The sequence below is a fragment of the Sturnus vulgaris genome, chromosome 11 (assembly GCF_052056855.1).
Source record: "Sturnus vulgaris isolate bStuVul1 chromosome 11, bStuVul1.hap1, whole genome shotgun sequence".
Classification (NCBI taxonomy): Eukaryota; Metazoa; Chordata; class Aves; order Passeriformes; family Sturnidae; genus Sturnus; species Sturnus vulgaris.
The window spans coordinates 2486105-2503760 of NC_142253.1; positions in this window are offsets into that span (position 1 = coordinate 2486105).

Here is a 17656-nt window from a genome sequence, read left to right on the forward strand (position 1 = left end):
TTGTGAGAAAGAGGTTTTTTAGGAAAAGCAGATGTTTGCTTTGATTGCTTCATGAACTGCTGGAGGAATTATGGATGATCCAGCAGCTCCAATTCTTGTGTTGGCAGTTTCCTGTGTGGATGCAGAGGGGTGAACTGGTCTTTGCATTTTCTCTTCTTTGCTACCTGTTTTATCCAAAAAAAAAAAAAAAAAAGGTGAAGCTCTATTTGGAGATAACTTCCAAGAGATGTGGAAGAGCAGGATTTGTTGTTTCCAACAGGTTCATTTCCTCCTGCTTAATTCTGGGCTGGGATTCTCGGGGCTGGGCTGGCTCTCCTGATCCAGGATGTGGCAGCAGGTTCCTGATTTCCTGTTGTGGCACCTCTGATCCCATGCTTTAACAGGGGGAGCACATTTTCCCTAAAGGAGAATAATGGGACAGCTAAAATCCACTAATCCTCGTGTTCCTCATGGAGCAGAGCAGATCCTGCTCCATGTGTGGCAACCTTGGCTAATCTTAGCACATAGCCCAGCTGGCATTTCCTTGGGGACACAGAGTTTATGGGACAACTCTGCAAACTTCTCACCCTCTTCCCTCGGGTTTATGGAGCCTGGAGGAGAGGAGCTGCTGGATTAGGAACATCTGGATTTGGGAAGATGGGAGTGGAGATGTTGAGGGAGGAAAAGTGGTTTGGGTACTCAGGCAAACAGCAGCACCCAGGCTCTGCTCCTCGGGTGCTCTGAAGGATTTTGGAGAATTGGGTGACACCAGGTTGGATAAGAGGGAAAGTTTCTCCTCTTCTTTCAGGTGGGATCTCTGCACAACCACCCATAAATTCGTCATCTTCAGCCTTCACCCAACACTTTTGGCCACCAGGTGTAATTTGCTCCTGGTTTCTGCAGCCCCAGCTCCACACACAGGACACACCCAGCAGCCTGAGGAGAAATTGAGCTTTTCAATCAGGTTTTCCACAAAGCTCTCAGGCAATTCCACGTGACACAGTTTGGGAATCCCTCCTAGGGCACACTGGAGCAACAACAGAGTAATAAACGGGACAGGAAGCACAAACAGTGACACAGAGTTGGTTTGACTGCAGTTTGAGAGGAAACAAGAACACTGCTCCACTCTGTCCTGGGAGAATCTGTGCTTAAGTGTTTGAGGGCTCCTGCAAAGCCAGGAAGGGGATTTTAAGCCTGAATGGCTAAATGCAAATAGGGAGGGGGTAAATTTTCCTCCAGCTACTTTCCTCCTGCTCCCCTCTCCTGTAAAAACAAGGCATCAAAGCTGAAATGATCCCCCAGGCCCCCGGTTTTTAATGCTGTAGGACAACTGGTGCCTGGAGAAGACAGATCTGTGTGGCAGCAATAGCAATGATTTTTAATTTGCATTTCAGTACTCAGGTTATTGCATATATAAAACTTCAATTATAACTTTAAAAGGCTGTTTGGATGTGATCCAGTGTGTGCTGGAGGAGAGGGAACAGCCCTTGCCCCAAACCTGTTCGTGCTGCAGGTGCTGCATTCCCTCAGGAACCAACAGGAGGCAAATTTTGGTGTTACTGGGATTTTGGGATCAGGTGTTGATACCTTGTCTGCTTTACAGAAGAAGGAAGAGTTGCCACCCAAAGGAGGAGGAGGAGATTTGGAGATTTCCACTTTACAGTTAAATGCAGGATTTGCCTTTCCAAGGTGGCCTCAGCAGAGATAAAGTCATTTTTCTCTTCTTTATTCCCCAATGTCATTTGTTACCATGTGGTCTGGTTTTGATATTATAAATACCTCTATCTCCCCTTTCCCTTTGCTGGGATTGGATTCTAATTTGAGATAAGTGGATAACAGTGAGACCTTCTTCTTCTTAAAGGCTTAGTGAATCCATACGTGGGTATCTCAGCTTTCCAGCACATCCTCCAACATATCTGATGGACAGCAGAGTGTGCACTGCTATTTTCCACAAAAACTGGGAGCAGGGAAAAACATTTTCCACTGGTGGTTGTGGCACTGAACACTGATATTCCCTAAAATAATGCTGTTTGTAATTGAAATATTTCTATTAAATGGAGGAACATCACAAGGTTTATGGGGTTTTAAAAGCTGAAGTGTTTTGCTAAAAGGATTTTTATTTTGTATCCATTCTGCCACGTGTGTCTCAGATTTCACAGATTTTATGCAGCAGTAAAATCACAAAACCCCAAATTGTTGCAAACACTACCCTAAATAAATAACTCACGAGGTAATTAATACAATTAAGATTTTTCATAAGGCAAAGCAAGACTAAAGCTTGATGCTAAAGAAGGTGAAGAAAATTTTATTTAGACTCGAAAACTCAGGAAAAGAAACTACTAAAATTTAAGTATATTAAAAAAAACATAAGAGGAGGAGGGGATTAAGGTGGTAATTTCATTTTTATGTTTGATTAGCAGGAGGGATTTATATTCTGATTGAAACTCATTTTGTGAGTTGATCATCAGAAGTTCATGGAGTTGTTTTTATCATTATCATCACTAAATTTTGTCCTTCAGAACCTGAGGCAGGATTGAGTGGGGATTTCCCCCCTTTTATATAAAATATTGCATTTTATTTGTCATTTAAAACTCACATGAAGCAAAGCTGAGATGAACAAAAACTCATGGCCAGATGCAAGTTGCACTTAAAATTTAATATTTCAGTTGTATCTACTATATCCATTACATCCCTGAGTTCATCCCTTTGAACAGAGAGGGTGTAAAATATCTAATTTTTGTGCTGAAAGTAATTATTGGCTTGAAATTTGAACATAACTATCCAATACACAGTTCATGTTGTGTAATTAGTACTACAAAGAAGCAGGGTGGAAATGTGCTAAGTGGGAGTGAGCCTAAAACACATTATTCATTAAGCAAAAAAACCATCCCAGATGATTCCATTATGTAACTGGAACCAAAAAAAGACCATATTTCTTTTATTTTTTTTTTCAATTTTTATACTGAGCTAATTAATGAAGAAATATATTAATTGAACATTATTATGAAAGACAGGAAATGCTGGAAATACTGAGATTTAGAGCAGTGACACATAGTGTCTATTTTTTAAATATATTTTTGAATTAATTTCTGGTTAATAGTGACACATTCCCCTCTCAGAAGGTGTTTGTGTACTCCAAGTCTGTGACACACAAGTGGAGGTTGATGTGTCAAAATGATTCATTAATAAAAATTATCTTGTCCGTGGGTACAAATTGGGGCTTTTTGCAGGCATCTCTAAACAATTCCCATCTGCCCAAATGGCTGCAAATGTGGCTGTGAACAGAACTTAAACCTTCAGCACCCAAATCACAGGCTGGAAAATTCCACATTTCTGCATTTAATGGACTTGGAGCAGATGGAAACTTTTCCAAGTTGTGCTGTTCAAGACATCCCTGTGGAATGCACTTTTCTGGGTATTTTTTTTTCCTACAGAAAAATGGCAAAATTGGCTTTTGAGAAGCCCAACTCAGCAACAGTTCTGTTTATCAATGTAACAGCAAGGCTGAAAGTGAACACAATCTCAGTTCTCACAGATGTTTTTCCTGAAGGGCAACAATAATGGCAGACTTTGAGCAACTTCCATACCTGGGAGCTTCAAATATCCTTCCAGAAAATCTCCTCAGCTGTGCCACAAATACCCTGGCACCTCTGCCAAAAGATAAATATAAAAATAAAAATAAAAATAGGAACACAAAGCAGGGACTTTTTCAGTGAATTCTGGGGCAATTTTAACATTTGAAGCTTATTCCATCCCCTGCCCAACTGGATCCCTGACCTTTGGTTTGTGTAGGGGCTGTGCTGATGGAAAACAGGGAATCTGATCACTTATTTTACCTTTTCCCTGTATTTTTTTTTTCCCCAGATTGCCACCCTCTGCTCTGCTTAATTAAAACCAGTGAGGCTTTTTTGAAGGTGAGTGAGGTAAGGGTTTGTTCCATGCCTCCTATGCAGATCACAACATCTGGCCTGATCTTTGGAACACTGTGATGCTTGAGTTACTGAAATTTAATTTTTGCAAATAGTTTTGCTCACCTGCGTGTTTGGGGAGGAGATTTCTGTTTGTTTGTTTGTATTTTAGGTGTTTAAACCATCTGTGGGCGATGACCACAACTTCCCAAAGGATGCTCCTTCTCCAAGCAACCACAATAAAAAACAAAATGTGCACGAGGTGGGGACGAGGCATTTGGCACCTGGAATAATTCCCTCCATTTGCTGGAAAGGACCAAGCCAGCAATATCCAGGTTTTTTTTTTTTTTTCCACTAGATTATGCACTGCTGTGGTAATTTCTGAGACAATGCAATTCCTAATAAATATCCCAAAGCTGAGCAGTTTGGTGGCTGTTCTCACCAGGCTGAGCCACTGTGCTCTTTACTCTTCCAAAAGTGAGGGCTCTGGCACAGGAGTTGTTTTTTTTTTTTTTTTTTTTTTGCTGGAATTAGACAAATGCAGGTGGCCAGGAGAGTTAATTATGTAACAGTGGGAATGTGAGAGCTCCTAAAGGATTTGAGCATTTTCCAGTGATCCTGATGTGCTTGGGAGCAAGGAGCACCTGTGAGGGAACATTTCACAGGAAAATGGATTGGAGAATTTGGAGATGTGCGTGGCCCTGTCCCAGAATTTCTTTTTCTGTGCTGAATTTGAGCATGAAAACAGTTGGACAAGGACTCTACAAAAAGTGATAGCACAGAGAAAAATACAGAAGCCTTTATGTGTGCAGGAAAAATAATCTAAAGTACATCCCTGGCAGTGCCCAAGGCCAGGCTGGACAAGGTTTGGAGCACTCTGGGACAGTGGGAGGTGTCCCTGCCATGGCAGGGGTGGCACTGGGTGGCTTTAAGGTCCCTTCCAACCCAAACCTTCTGGGATTCACCTCAGCAGCTACAGAATCAGTGCTCCAAGAGCTGCTACGAAATAACTCACATTAAAATAGTAAAAAAAATCACTTTAATGTGTGTAACCTTGATAAGCAAGAGCCAAAGGTGATCAGAAAACAGGAGCTGGCTCTTGGTACAGGTAACAGAAGGGTGGTTCCACCTCTGGAAATGGAAAACACCTGGAATTTTGTTAACACTGACAGAAAAAAAAACCCTCTTACCAGTGCTGGCTGTCAATGTCCTGTGGTGTTCAGGGTCACTGCAGTGTCCTCACCTCCAGCATTCACTCCCTAAATTTTGTGCAGTGCAGCACCCAGTGTTTTATGGTCCCCAGCTCTGCCCTGGCAGTGGCTGTGTGTATTTTAAGCATATTTAGAGCTCTGGGCAGTCTGTTTTAGCAGCTGATAAATGGTGCCAGCAGGACCCTCAGCAGGCTCGGGGTCAGCACTGCTTGAAGGCAGGCCCTGAATTAACCTGCATTTCAGCAGCTTTAGGACATTTTGCTGCACTCCTGGTTATTCCAGCTGCTTGCACATCCCAAACCTTCCATTCTTGCTGCTGCTTCTGACAAAATCTCCACGAGGATGTAAAAATCCAGGGAGAGGAGTGCAGTGGGATGCTGGATGCTGGACAGAGGAGCCCTGTGGGGTGTAGTGAACATTGTCACAGTGGGCTCAGTGTTTCTGTCACCTGCCAGTGGAGGGCTGTCCCCTTCTGGGGGAAGGTGCTGATATTTCTCATAGGATAATTGGCTGATTTCTGCTTTGCCAGTTCATAATAATGAGGGAAAAGTTACTTTTTTTGGATTATTTTTTTATTCTGGGAAGCAGGTAAAGCATGCTTCTGTTGCCTCAGTCTGTAAATGACAGTGTGGCACGTAAATCAGTTTTTGACTTTCAGAAAAGAAGCATCTTGGGGTGCAGAGGTAGAAATTCAGAATTAGATCTTTTTAACCCTTTTATCATAGAGATACTCTTCTTCTTTCTATGCTTTTTTTCCCCCCCAAAACCGTCCTCCTTTTGGCACCCATTTCTCATGCTGGAAGGAAAAGTGCTGCCAGCTGAGAGGGAGTGTAAAGACACAGCTAAAAAATGGTTCTGCCTCCTGTTCAAAGGGTCCTGATAGTCAAAAATCTTCCCAAGAGCTCTCCCTGTTTTTAAAACACTTTTTTGAAAAGCTGTTGAAATCCACAGTGTTTTTTCCTTAGATAACCCTGTGTCATACCCACTGGGGAGATGGACCCCTTAATGGTGTTAATTTTATTACTAGGACTCAAAATGCATTAAAATCACAGAATCATTAAGTTGGAAAAGCTCTCCAAGATCATTAAGTTCAACCTTCATCCAAACACCATCATTCCCACCCAGAGACTGGGAGCACAGGAATTCCAGGGCGATTTCTGCCAGCAAATTTGCTGTTACCTCTTCTGACCATTTTTGAGGTGCACAGAATAAGGACAGAGGTGAGCAGCACTTAAAAATCACTGCCTGTGATCAGCCTCCTCCTCCAGCTTCCTCACACTCAATTTGGTTTGTTATATATTCATATTTTCCTCAAAACTTGAGTTAACTTTTGGATCAAAATGAGTCATTTGCATTTCCTGGAAGCTCTTGGAAAGCTCTCGATGGCTGCAGCCCTTTGGGAAGTTCTGCAGAGGCAATTCCAGCACCACTCTGCCCTCACTCATGAGATTTCTTCCAGTTGCATTGTTCTCCCATTTTCACAGTGAAAGAATATCCTTCAACTGGTTTCCCAAATGTCTTACAATGAAAAAAAGAGAACCTTTTGTTGGTGTTTCTAAAAGTCTGAGAGTGGGAAACATCCAAACTGATGCGGTTTTAAATGGGGTAAAATAAATTTTGCTCCAGCACCGTTTAGTGGTGGCACATTGTGAGGTGAGGACCCCAAAAGGTCACAGATAAGTGGGGGGCACCTTCCCTAAATCCACAGAGCCAAGTGTGCAGTAATAAATATTAAATGATGTTTCTGGGTAGAAGATGATTTGTATTCCACAGCTGCATTTCTTGTCTTCGAGACAGAGAAGTGAATTTGTATCCCATGGAGATGTTTTATTTATGCTTTCTTATTTCCAAACTTGATAAACACAGACTCCAAACTCAGAAACATAGAACTCCTCTTAGTTAATCCAGCTTTTAATATTATTTTTCTAGAATTTAATAGTTTGAGATAAAAATAGAAAAAAAATTCCCAACTCCTTGAACTTGCCATAGTTTGGGACTGAAAGTCTGTGGGGTTTTTTAGCATCCTCTGAAGACCAGACAACTGGAAAGGGCAGGAGAATTTTAAAAATTCATATTGAGGAGAAATGGGGAAAACCTTCATTAGAAATGAGTCTCCTCACAGAATTTGGCTTCATTACAGCCCAACAAAAAATCTCAGTGGGTTTAACCCTGTTTTACCATTTTGCAGCTAAGAGCAAAACACATGGCAATAACTGTGGCTGGCATCCATCACTGGGTGTGCTCTTGTTTTAAAGGACATCTCTGTCTAGGATATGTTCACATGGACATGATGTTCATCCCTGGTTTTCAGGGAAATCCTGGGCAATATTATTCCCACTCCAGCCTAACCACAACATTCTGATCTTTGGAGCATTGTGGTGCTCGAGTTGCTCCAAGCATTTTTGGAATTAATTTTGCTCACCTGGGTATTTGGGGAGGGGATTTCTGTTTGCTTGATTGTGTTTGAGGTGTTTAAATCACCTGTGGGCAACGACCCCAACAGGACAGGGACATCACTGGTCCCAGTTTAACCTGCTGCACTGGTTCTGTTCAATAGGAGAAGTGTTCAAGATTGGACCTGCAATAGTGGAAGGTGTTCCTGTCTCTGGCAGGGGGATGGAATTAGGTGATCTTAAAGATCCCTTCCAACCCAAAGCATTCTGCAATTCTCTGATATGGAGAGCGTTTAAGGGATTTCTTGCTGTTGTAAAGCTGTTCTTGGTGTTTGGGGGTGAATAATGTCAAATAACATCACTGGAAAAGAGGCTGGGAGCTCAGGGAAGGAATGCTGGCACAGGCTGGAGCAGGAAAACCTGGTGCTTTTGTTTTTTTGGACCTCAGATTTGGAGATCTGGCTGGAGATCTGACCCATGAGCTGCTGGAGACCCACAGAACCACCTTTCCCACATTGCAGTTCTCCTGCAATGTGCCCCAAGCGTGGCCTGTGTGCCTGCAGGTTCCGTGGGCTGGCTCAGAGAGTTCCCTTGGCTGCAGGGAGAAGTCATGGCTGGGACTCAGCTGGCCTCTCATTGCCTGCAGGTGCCTTGTTTTCCAAAATATCCTTGGATTTGGAGCCTGCACACATCTGCCTCATGCTTCCCCCATTACAAGTTTCCAGTTCCTGTGATGCTTTTTGGATTTGCAGTCCAAGGTGAGGATGTGGACAAGTTATTGGGAGCCTGGCCCAGCACAGAATGGAGATTACTTGGAAAGTGTTGAACCATTGGTCATCTGGAATCCATTCCATTCCTGCCAGGGAAAGGCAGAACAGAGAGCTCCAATTAGCTGCTGCTCATTTGCAACCATGTCAGTTAATTAGCTGAAGACAGACCAGATGGGGAAGGATTTCTCACAGAGCTTTCAGAGGCACTTCTTGTTGCCCAGTTCTGAGCACTTGGTATTTTAATTTTATGTATTTTTTTTTCCCATTTTTGCAAGAGGCTGAACACAGGAAGGGAAATTGCACTCTCAATCTTTTGTTCCTTTGTGAGAAGGGTTGGGTTCTCCTTAGGCTTCAGTTTGCAGGACACTGATGGAACCCAGGTGACTTTGTGCCAGCAAAGATCCAGGTCTGTTCTCTGTCACCATGGATGGGAAATGGGAATGGCTGGGAATGAAATCAGGCCATGGAGGGGAATGAAATCAGGCCATGGATGGGAACAGGGAATGAAGTCATATCAGGTGATCCCTGGTGATCCCAGAGCCAAGGGGACAGACACAAGCACACAAATCCTTTCTCCCGAGCTGAATGGGGGGTCCACTGTGCATTCCAGGGCACCTCTGTGATGCAGGTGGGCACAGAGCTGACCAGCAGCACTGGGGAGGGATTTGGGGATTGCAGAGCAGCTGGAAACCTGTTTCCTCTTTTCTTTTCCAGCACAGCTACAAGGATCTTGGAGAAATGGTTATCTTGCCCTGTGGATGCACCCAGGTGAGTGCATGTCCTATACTATGATGATCAAATGTCACATTTGGAATTATCACCCTTCTGATAGGAGCAGCTGTCTCCAAGAGCACTGATCAGACCTTGGCCCCATGGCAGAGACTCATCTGCACCTTCCTTCCCCGTATTTGCATTTTTAGAGAGCTTTGTTTCCCACAGTCTGTGCCCTGCCTCCCCAGACTCTTCTCTGTGCCTCCCTCAGTTCAGGCTCCTCCACGATTCCTCACTTCCTTTGACATTTCTTTTGTTGCTCTCCCGTTCACCAGCTCACAGTAACACATGTTAGAACAGCAGCATCTTTTTGTAGCACTGGTTTTAATTAGTCTGCACCTTCCCCAGGGATGGCTGTTTGCTCCAAAGCTTTCTGCAGGTTCCTTTCTGTGCTTTGTGACTGCATTACCTGCAGGTGATACAATACAGGACGTGCTTGTGTTTTAGGTGACTCCAAAATCCTCCCCAGCGTGCAGAATTCTCTGATCTTGGCTGATGAAAATCACTGGCAATGTGGAGGAATATTTTTAATGATGAGGGAAGGGAAAGATGAAGGTGGGCAAAGCTGCTCAAAAAAAAAAAAAAAAAAAAGCTGTGGGTTTGGTGTTCAGAGCCCACTTGTTTGAAGGGGAACCAGGGGCTGAGTGCCATCGATGCCTTTCAAGGATTCTTTGCTTCAAAATGTGTTAAGAACAGGACTGGAGGAGCAGTTTATAGGATCAATAAAGCAGGTGCTGATACAGTGCCAGTGGGCTGTTTTATCCACGTTTTGCTCTGCTTACAATGACTAATCCCAAGAGCAATGCAATGAAGTTGTATTAGTTGTGCTACAAGGGCCTGCACTTCTCTCTCTGAATCTGCCACGCCACATTTTCCTATTATCATACCCTGCACAGAGCCTTTGATAACTTCACAGCTCCCTGTGTTTCGCTGGTAGGCTCCATAAACCCTGACTAATTATTTTTACATCCTACATCTCCTCATTACAACGTCAGCCTGACTCTGTGCCGTGCTGCTCACAGCCAGTCCTGTGAAACACATCAGATCATCAGGAGTTCTGCTTCTCCAAGCCATGGAAAATCCAAACCCTGGCAATTCTTGCTCAGTTTGCTTTCTAACACCTGGGATCTTGACTTTGCTTCTGTGAGCTGCATCTCGGCCCATTTAATTACTCTTCTGTTTGTATGGAGCTGATAATCAGCTTTACTCAAACCATTTACCCCAGTTCTGTGCAGGATCCCAGAATGGTTTGGGTGGAAAGAGATCTTAAATCCCACCCAGTGCTACCCCAGCCATGGCAGGGACACCTCCCACTGTCCCAAACCCCAGTGTCCAACCTGGCCTTGGGCACTGCCAGGGATCCAGGGGCAGCCACAGCTGCTCTGGGCACCCTGTGCCAGCCCTGCCCACCCTCACAGGGAAGAGTTTCTTCTTAATATCCAACCTAAACATGATGATGTGAGGTGCTGTAATATTTCCTTTTGCCAAATTGCTGTTGATTTGAGCAGATTTTCCAGTAGATTAGATGAGAATACACAGTGAGCACGTGGGGACAGTGTGGCTGAGTTGTCTCTAACAGAGCTGGAGTTGTTTCTAAGACAGAGCCACAATGGCCAATATTCCATGTACCATTGAATTATTGCCTTTGTGAAGATTAATGGTGGTTTGAGGCAAGAGTGCAATCCTGGTTTATTTCTGGTTTAATTCATAATTTACTCTTCCTTTCTTGCCTGGTGGTACCTGCTCTGTTCTCTTGTTGCTTCCACGAAAAGCAGATGTGAAACCAAAACCTGAGATTGGAATTTGAGTCTTCACTGCTGCTCCTCTCAGCATTATTGATCATTTCAATTAATGCTTTTCCAGGAATGAGACCTGGAAAGGCTCAGAGCAGCAGCAGGGAAGAGGCAGAAATGCCTGTCCCCAATCCAGGACAATCCAGGCTTTTGTCCTGCCCTCCTCCAGGAGAAGGAGCAGCCCCACATGTGAAGCATCCCTCGAAAAAGCATTTTGTTCTCGAGCGTCTTCTCATTTCCTTGGCATTTGCTGCATTCTGTCTGTGCCACACATCACCTGGGGAATGTGGATTGAGCTGTTGCCTGCACAAGTGCACCTTGGAGAGGCTCAAACCCTCAGGAAAATCTGCATTTTAAGACACTGATTTCTGAACCTACACTGTCTGACAGATCATTCACTTCGGATATATAAATTACCTTTTTAACTATTGATAAAGAATGTGCTTCGGGCTGGATTAGGGTGCAGGAAGGTCGTGAAATTTGTTATAAAATAGAAGCACCAACAATTTTCCTCCAGCCTGCAGTGTGGAAGTGCATTCTGGCAGAACTCCCGAGCCTGATTTCAGCAGCCTGGCTTAGCTAAAGCTGCACTGTGTGTCCCCTTCACAGAGCTGGAAAGAGAAAAGGCTGAAAAAAGAGGAGACAAAGAATTAAACAAAGAATTAAACGGTTGTGTCATTAAACCTTCAGCATTTGCAGACAGGGCTTTGGCACAGCTTGACTTCCCAGTGCTGAGCACTTCTCTGGTTTTGGTCATTTAGTGACTTATCAAAGCCCCCAAAGCTTTTTCAGGATTTCTTCTTTTCCTAACTTCTGTCGCCCAATGTGTTTTTAATGCTTTTCTCTCTTTTTCCCCTATTATAGCTCTGCAATATTCAAATTAGGCGAGTGGAAAGAGCAGTGATTTAATTATGAGTGTGGAAAAGGAGTTTGCAGGAGCTCCCTGTGACACTCGCAGTCATTTTCATGACATGAGTCGAACACTAGCAAATCTGCTGTTATATTTAGAGATAACCAAACCTTTTCAGCTCAGGGAATCTTCTCATCTCAGCTCCACAATCGTTTTTGTGGGAGATAATCTGTAATTTGAAAACCTTGCAAGTGGAAATGAGTCCACAATAACCCACCCACAGTCCAAAGCAGCTCTGTGGATTTTTAAAATACTCTGAACAGGCTCCTGTGTGGAAATAATCAGCATTTTAACTCTTTCTGTGATGGGAATTGATGGGGTTTTGTCTTTGGGACAAAAAAAAGGTTACTTTTTTTTTCATTCAGACAATTAAACACCAGTTTGCTGGGACAAAAGTGTAGCTAAAAGATTTAGTGGTGCTTCAATGATTCTCCATCAATAAATGCAGCTGGAATTGGGCTGTGAGGGAGGTGAGAGCTCTTCAAGAGCAGGAACTTTGCCTTTCTGGCTTAGAGGCAGCAAAGCCACATCACAGGAGGGCAGCAGGGAATGGACAAATTCTTTTATTGTGAAGTATCCACCAAAAAAAGCTTTGCTCCAGCAGCTTTGCTGCCCTCCAGGTGGGGAGGGATGATCCCAGGGCGGGGTGGGGATGTGGCAGGATGGGTTATCCCTGCCCAGGGCACTGCCTCCATCCTGCTCCTCCCTGCTTTTTACTTTGCTGGGACATTGCAGCCACATCCCTCTCACTGCCCCAACTCCAGAGAAGGGATTGTGGCCACCACCACCAGACCAGGTGACATCTTTGGAGCATCACTCTTCTGGTTTAATAAGGGTGTTTTACAGATCTTTTTCTGTGGTCTGCAGCAAGCAGAAAAAAAAATACACGTAGTAAGTCCAGAGATATTATATACTAGGTGTTTTAATTACAATTTTTATTTATGACATTTTAGTCCATTTGAAATGTTGAGAATAGCTCTGGGTTTAATACAGGAAGGATTTTTTTTTTTTAATATGCATATTAAAAGAAAAAGGAAAAGGAGTATGGTTGTTCTAACATTTTAAGTTCATTTATACCAAGTATAAACTAGAATCCTGGATTTCATTTCTTAATGAAACTTAATTCAGCCTAGTTAGGAAACCAATAACCATATTTCCTAATTCAGTTTATTAAAGTAATAAACACAGCTATTCCAGGAAATGAAAACATTTCAGGGGATGAAATACAGAGTTCCCTGCAGAAGATACTCAAGTGTGGGTAGCAGGCATTTCACAGCTGTTTTGTGCTGATCAGAGTTGTGTTTCTGAAGATGCTGGCCATCACCTGGTCTCACTGAGGCTGTGCACGTTAGAGATTCTCAGCATTGTGAGAACTCCTCTGGCTTGTTTGGGTGTGTAAGGTGGATTTAGATGTCACATTTTAAGCAGAGAGACATTCAGGAGCTTGTCTCGGGTCCTGACGTTCAAAGACAGCATCAGCTGCATTAAGCCTGACAAGACAGAGCTGGAATTGTGTTTAATACTGGACTAAACTCTTCCCAGGCTGTGGAGCAGGAATACCAAATACAGCAGAGTCAGCAGGAGAGGCCATCAGTCACTGCAGCAGAGTTTGTTCTTCATCCTCATCACTGGATTCCTGGAGATGGAAGAAAGAGCAAAGTGGGAAACACAAAAATTGGTCTTTTGCCATCAAACTGGAATAAGGTTCTTTCCATACCCATGAACTTGAAATCACAGAATGGTTTGGGTTGAAAGGACTTGAAAAATCATCCAGTTCCTTCCATGGGCAGGACACCTCCCACTGTCCCAGGGTGATCCAAACCCCAGTGTCCAACCTGGCACTGCCAGGGATCCAGGGCAGCCACAGCTGCTCTGGGCAGGTCCTGTTGCAGATTTTGTTTCTTTATCTCTCAAGTCACAATGGCATTTTACTCAGTCTGGGATCTTGGAGCTCAAAAAGAAAGGGGGAAGAAGTCCAGGGCTAAAGATGGGATGAAAATGCTTTTTTAGGAACACAGGCAGCTTTAACCTGCCTTCTGATAAATCAACACACTGATAGTGGAGATCAATCATACAGCTATGGAGATATCAATACAGCATTTATGGATCCATATAGATTTTTGAGCATTGATCCCAAATCAGCCAATTCTTGGTATTTCCTCCCTTCTTTTCCTCTTTCTGTCATTCCAGCAGTCCAATCATCCTGGATGGTGGAGCTGCCGTTTCTTCTTTATCAGGCACTAAAAACAATTATTAAAAAAAATGAAATTACAATTAAGAGTGAACTATGGGGAGAGGGACTCTGTGGTTATTGAAGAAGTTTGTGTTCAGCAGAGGTCACTTTCATTTGCTTTTTCATATTTTGAAGGGACTGCAGCTGAGAGAGATGTGAGGTTTCCCATGGGAGCCACATCCCTGTGGTGCTGTTCCAAGTGCCTGATCCTTCACTTCTTGTCTCAAGAACTGGGCTGGGCTTGACAACCTCCCCTTCCCCAGGACCTATAGGAGCTGCAGTTAATTAATCTTCTCTTTTTTCAGAGGTAATTACTCTGATTTGTAATTAAAGATTTTTGGATTTTTTTTTTTATTTTTTCCAAAGAGGCACCATTTGATTCTGGGGTCCCCAGCACAGGAAGGAGAAGGGGCAGGGCTTCCATGTGACACAGGACAGGTCTGCCTGGGATATTGGGAAAAAATTTCTCCCTGTGAGGGTGGGGAGGCCCTGAGATTGCCCAGAGCTGCCCCTGGATCCCTGGCAGTGCCCAAGGCAAGGTTGGACACTGGGGTTGGAGCAGCCTGGGACAGTGGGAGGTGTCCCTGCCATGGCTGGGGTGGAATTTTTAGATTAATTTTTAGATCCCTTCCACCCCAAACCATTCTGGGATTCTCTGGACTTTTGAGCTCCCCATTTTTTCTCACTCATAAACCTGCATTGTTTCCTCTGCTGGCTCTCTATTGATATTGATTATTTTCCTTTAAAAACAGAGAAGAGGAAAAGGGAATGAGCAGCTCTTGCCATGAGGCAGCCAAATCTGTCCTGGCAATGCAGGGCAGCACAAGAACCCTTTTCCAGCTGCAGTGAGCAGAAGTGTTCAGCAGAGCTCTGGGAATATGAAACAAGGAGACTTCCAGTTATTTCCAGAGCCCTGTTACCAGCCAGGGTGTTTTCATGGCAATATTTAGGAATTCAGCAGCTTTGTGTCCTCCTCCAGGCAGAGCAGATCACTTGAGTGTGCTGGAGAGGAGCACTCAGAGGGAAATGGGAGCAGAGGCAGCCACGAGGAGCAGGCACTTGGAGAAAAGCTTTGGAGAGAGCTCCCAGGAAAAATCATCCTTATCCTTCCCTGCTGGCAGGCCTGCAGCACCTGCTGTCACAGGGCTGTGCACTGTCACTGTCCCTGCAGCTCCTGCAGCGATTCCCAGCGCAGGGAAGGGATGCTCTGCTCCCAGCAGCTCTTTGACTGCATTAGGAATTTCTTCTGGTTCTGTTTTTCCCTTTTTCTGAGTTGTCTGTGAGCTGAGCTTTGGCTTTTAACGCCAGAACTTTCTCAACACTCACGCTGAGGTCACTCCTTGTTTGAATTTCGGTGTTTCTGGCAGTTCATGTTCTAACAAACAGCATTAACGGGCTGGAATACATTGGAATAAAAGTGCTTTATTTCCTTCTGGAATTTCATGCTGCTTGTGGATTTATGAATTGGATTTCCAAGGGACAGTGCTAAGCTCAGAGCCATATTCAAAAGGGCAGAGAGAAAGTCATTAGCAACACTTTGATAATAAATTCTTCCTGTTCTGCATCAGTGAGATTTGTGATCCCCTTTACATATATTTTATTATGATTATTCATTGGTTATCTTTTTGGCACTATTAAAGTAATCATGAAAAGTATATTGCATATTATGAGCACTACTTTTATTATAGCAGGCTCCTAAGTAGGAACACAGGAACACTGAAAGGGAAATAGAAGAGGGAAAAGATCTCCTGGGTTGGCATATCCTGTCTCTTACTGGCACATCACATCACATAATTCCTGCCATAAATACAAGTAATCTAAAACTCCACGTTTTGTTCAGCTTGAAAAGAAAATGTTTTCCTAGTGTGTCTAAAGAAGATTAAAACAAGCCAATCATAAATGTCATAAATGTAATTATAGTGAGTTATAAAAGAGAACGAGATTTTAGCCCTGTGCTTGTTTTATTTTGGCGTTTGGGGAGGAAGAGTGGTTTTATACTGTTTGGGGTTATTTCTTTCTCTGGGAGGGCTTTGTTGCAGAAACTGCAATAATTTGGATAATTTTCTCTTGCACAGCCTCACCCACAGCCAGGCTGGGGGTGTGGGACTCCACCCTGAGCTCCAGCCCAGCTCTGTCCCAGGAAAAAACTGAGTTTCTTAGGGAAGAATTCTTCCCTGTGGCTGCCCCTGGACCCCTGGAAATGTCCCAGGCCAGGCTGGAGGGGGTTTGGATCCACCTGGGATAGTGGAAACTGTCCCTGCCCATGGCAGGGAGTTGGAATAGGATGGGCTTTAATATCCCTTCCAACACAAATAATTTTGGGATTCTAATATTGTATTTCATTCCTGTTTTCTGAGATGATTTTTTAATCCAGAAGCATGAGTGATGTAGTTTATTCAAACAGGCTTTTTTTTGCCTGGATATATTAGAGATGTTAATAACCTTAATTATAATTTTACTTTGGTGTGCCCCAACACCTCATTTTCATTCAAGGACATAACTTTTTTTTCACTCTCTAAGCAAAACTCAGGTGCTGCCTGTTAAGCAGAATCCCATCATGAAGCTGAAATATTCTGCACCATTCTGCAGAAATCTGAATGGCACCAGGAAAGCTGAATTCATTGTAACTCCACACAATGCACAGCACCATCTTTTAGCTTTTCACAAACCTGATAAATCCTTCACAAACCAGCCCAAAATAGAAGCAGCAGAGAACAGAATTCTCTGAAGTTGTCAGCAAGATTTCTTGAATGAATTTTAACACATCTCTCCTCCAGGGAAAGGTTTCTGCAGCAAAGGTTTCTGCAGCAAATTCCATCTTGCCACTGCTTATTAAAAACAGCTTGCAAATATTTATGTATATACACACTCCTACATTTACATGTAATTGTTGAGCAATTCATTTTTTGTCTTTTTGTTAGAATAGCTTGCACTTAAAAAGCCAAGTCTGGATGAAATGCAGAAATTCAGGAGGTGAAGAGTTACTGAAAATATCAGTTGAATTAATATTTTTTTCATGTAACATTAACTCCAGCTGTTGGTTAGCATTTAAAAAAGAAGTTTCTGAACAGCCAAATGCTCAGACACACAGATAAGCACATGAATAATTCTGGTGGTTGCAATAAAGAAACTAATTAAGGATGCCCAAATCCAGAATGTAACAAGCTGGAGCAGGAGGGATCATTATTAAATTAGCATTGCTTGATGGGGCTACAAATAACTGAGTGGTCACCCTCCACAAAACATGAAGGGAGACAAAAAATTCCAAGAGAAAATTAGCTCAAAACGAGGGATTTTTTTTTTCTAGATTGCTCCTAGTAAATCTGAGCTCATAGGTGCACTCGAGGCCTTGAGCAACTGAAAAAAAATCAACAAATAAACCAACACTGAAGTTGCAGCTCCACAGAAATTAGAGGGAAGTCAAACTTTTTTTTTTTTTCCCATGATATTAGGGTGCTCCATGCTGGAATTATCTTTTGTGGCAGGTGAAATGTTCCACCAGACCAAGGGTCTCACTCAAGGTGGGTCTAACACAGGAGTTAAACTCACCTCAAGGCTCAGCCCTGCACGAGGATTGTTCTTCCAGCTCTTCCAAGTCAAAAAGTCGTGGGACATGTATGGGATGTTTGGGGACTTTGTACTCCCTGGTTTCAGAGTTTTTTTCAGGATCAAAGCAGCTGCTGATTGC